The sequence below is a fragment of the Macrobrachium nipponense genome, chromosome 11 (genome assembly GCF_015104395.2).
Source record: "Macrobrachium nipponense isolate FS-2020 chromosome 11, ASM1510439v2, whole genome shotgun sequence".
Lineage (NCBI taxonomy): Eukaryota > Metazoa > Arthropoda > Malacostraca > Decapoda > Palaemonidae > Macrobrachium > Macrobrachium nipponense.
In genome coordinates this window covers 77914960-77918565 of record NC_061087.1, presented here as the reverse complement: position 1 = coordinate 77918565, position 3606 = coordinate 77914960, and the positions used below count along the sequence as shown (strand labels likewise).

Below are 3606 nucleotides of genomic sequence, written 5' to 3'. Positions count from 1 at the left end.
ACAAAGAAAAAAATTCTTCAATTAAAATAAAAAAAGATGGGAACAAGTGCTAAGAATCGAGTTTTGCCACAAGAAGGATCTGTTACAAAGGTAAAACATGACATTTTACACTCGACCATCCAGGTTTTCTGACAGTTAATTTCGTGGTGTAAAAGTATTGGATTTATATTTTGAGCAAGAACAAAAAGTGCAGGCAGAACTGAGAGTATTTCACACATCTTATGGGAGCTCAAGAAATGATGTGAAGGCACTGCTTGGCACAATTAAAGAAAATAACTTAGAGGAGGTATTTTTAAACTTTTGCTTATTCTCTGCGGATCTATGCCACAATACAACTGCTGCAGAAGAACGATCATTTTCAAGACTAAGGATCATCAAGTCAATGCTAAGAAGTTTATACAAGCAGGAGAGATTGTCAGATCTGATGATGCTAAGCATTTAAAAGGACATACCAGTTGATGAAAGTGAAGTTATCAATAATTTTTAATGCATGGCAGACAGAAGACTACTTCTGTAAATTGAGATTCAGTTTCTTACTATTATAAATTTGCTTCATGATACTCATTTTATTGTAAGGCACTTACTGATTAAAATAGGAATACCTTGTATAACCTATGTAGCAGACACCTGTGTACTACGCTAAATTAACATTTAGTTTATTGTTACCTTCTAAATAACACTGACGTCCATTGCATATGGTAGAAATAAACATTTTCAGAGTATGTTCTAATGTGCCCTTAATATCTTTGAGAGCCCCTGCCTTTCATATTGTGCCTGCATGTCCCTGACGGTCAACTAACGTAAAATGATACAAGCGAAGTGAGAATTATACAAAACACGTGATTCATAAATCCTTCAAGATTATGCTAATGTAATTAGGATTGCTGCAGGCACAGTAGCGCGTACTAATATAACTTATATCACAAGACTTTCACAATTACTTAAACTCACGTGAGGCCACTGATGGACACGGGTATATTAAGGAATGGGCATATGAGAAAACAATGGAAACAGGGAATGAGTGCTAGGAACAGTAGATGAAGGGCCAATTTCAGTTACCTTGGTCTGTGGACAAGACAGGCATAGTCAGAGCCAGGTCATTCGGCGGAATGACATAAGTCGCTAGCAGGGCTTCACCAGTGAGTGAGTCGGCAGGAAGATGCTTTTCATTGGACAGAGTCCTACAGGAACTTCAAGGATGAGTACTTGGTCAAGCTGTATGGGTGGATGTCTAGACAGAATCTAGTCTGCAGGTAGAGCAGGTGTAGAGGCGGCTTGCCAGGTTCAGCATCAAGACACAGGTAGAGATAGCAGTGGGCCGAGTCATCGGGCGTGACAACTTTAGCAGGATATACTACCATGGGCGTAGGCTAGGGCAATGTGATATTGGTAAGCCAGGTCAGGCCATATTTATATCCAGTCGTGGAGATTCTAGTCGCATCTGTAAGTGCGGGTGACCTTTTTTGGGATTCGGCATATGGTCGGTAGCTCGGTCTGACGAGAAGTTGACAGGATATAATTCTTGTTGGACAGGTCGTTAAAATGAAATTAAAAATGTTTAACATCTTCGCTTCGTTGTTAGGGAACAAAAGGTAAGAGGCTAAGTCAAAATTATTCTCACGGTTTTCTGAACAGTCATAACAAGAAGGGGGTCATTTGTACTGGATTCTGACATGAGGTATTTTACTCTAGTTCTTTTGTTTTTTTTTTTCCTATCAAAATTCTTCCTTATATACAATGTTCCCTTATGTTACTCCCTAGTTATTCCTTTTAGTTTTCGAGTTTGGTCGAGGAAAAGAAAATAGAGTCTAAATTGCCGCTCGTAGCAATAAATTATAAGTATGTATATTTATTTATATATAATATATATATATATATATATATATACATAATATATACTATACTATATAATAAAATATATATATATATTATTATAAAATTATAAAAGAAAATGAAGGTAAATGTAGAAACCTGAAAAGTTAAATGTGTCGTCAGGTTCTGAAACCTTACAAAATCTGGGGTTCGTTCAGAAAAGGTTTTCCAGCCTAGCGAATTCGTTTCGTCCGACTGCAGCGTGAAATTCACGCTCGTTTTCGGGTCTTTATCTTTTTACTGTTTTGTTATTTGGACCTGTTTACGAAATGAAATTGCCAGAGGTATAAAATTAGTGGTTGGTTTCCTAGTGTGTATATATAATATATAATATATATATATATATATATATATATATATATAATATATATATATATATGTTATATATATATTGCGCTTGTGGCATTACACATTTACGCATTTTGCCGACAGGTGCACTTTCATGAGCCGTTCTTGATAATAATCTTTCACCTATTATATAACTGTATTTACGCTGTTACGATATCTTCTGCAAATTCGTTCTGTTTATAACATTAAAAGCAAATCAGCGCTCCTGGGAAACAGCAATGTCTAAAAAGAATTTCGCAGGAGAATGCGGAAGTGAGCCTCCCGTGCAGAGAGAAGGTGAACGCACCTTGTACCGGGATTATGGATGTCACCCGGTAGCGCCTAGTGAACGCGGCCTCGTTACGGTCTGAAAACTTAACTTTCTTATCTAGTTCTTGTGCTCAGACGCTAAACGTTCTTATAACTCCTTCGATAGCTCAGTTGGTAGAGCGGTGGACTGTAGTTGGAAAACTCTAAACAGACATCCATAGGTCACTGGTTCGAATCCGGTTCGAAGGACTAATTTTATGTGGTAAATTTGTTATTTTATTGTTGCAAATAAAACTATTTTTCTGTAGATGATAATTTTACCTTTCACCGACAGGTATTCCCAACCTGTGCTGCGTAAACATATCGCAGTGCATTATCCTTATGAAATGTTTCTCAGAGACATTTAGGATCGTTTATTTTCGTGTCGCTATTCGAAAAGTAACTATTTTTTTTCTTATTTATTCCTTTATCATTATAGGTAACGTGTTATGTATTCGGCATCTGTATTTTGTCTTTGCATTTATATAAAAGATTTTATTGCATTTATATAAAATTTTTTATTGAAATGTAACTATCAGTCACACTTATGAAATATTGTCTTAAAATACATCATTTCTAAATTTTGAATTTCATCAACTTTTCTGCACATTTGAACGCGTTTATTTTAGTAAGATAGAATGCAGTGGACTTTCCCCCACTACCTGTAAGCGTCAAGCGGAAATGGATAAAAGCCAAATTCCGGATAAACCCAACGGTTTATAAAAGCTCCTGAGACAAATTAGTCGGATGCAAGGTAGCAAAATTGCACCCACTTCATTTACATAAAACTAATTTGCAAATGATTTTATCGCAGAACACTCGCTTGCGCCCTCTCCCAGTAGAGGGCAGCTTTTTTTTAATGGTCCCAGACCAACACTCTGACAAAAATTATTATGCCGTAAATATTTCCTCCGTCAGCAGAGTTTCTTTTTCTCTCTCTCTCTCTCTTCGTTTTGATGGTAATTAATGATTAGATCCGCGATTTGAGAGAGAGAGAGAGAGAGAGAGAGAGAGAGAGAGAGAGAGAGAGAGGGAGAGAGAGAGAGAGAGTAGAAGTAATTTCACCGAGCAAACGTTAAAACAGGAATTTATTTTAGC

General features: G+C 36.6%; 1 non-coding gene across 1 annotated transcript; it reads left to right on the top strand.

Annotated features, from left to right (window-relative positions):
- The first annotated feature begins 2625 nt into the window (after nt 1-2625).
- On the top strand, nt 2626-2718 carry Trnay-gua (transfer RNA tyrosine (anticodon GUA)). Its single transcript has 2 exons — nt 2626-2662; nt 2683-2718. It is a non-coding gene; the product is annotated as a tRNA-Tyr (tRNA).
- Nucleotides 2719-3606: the final 888 nt, after the last annotated feature.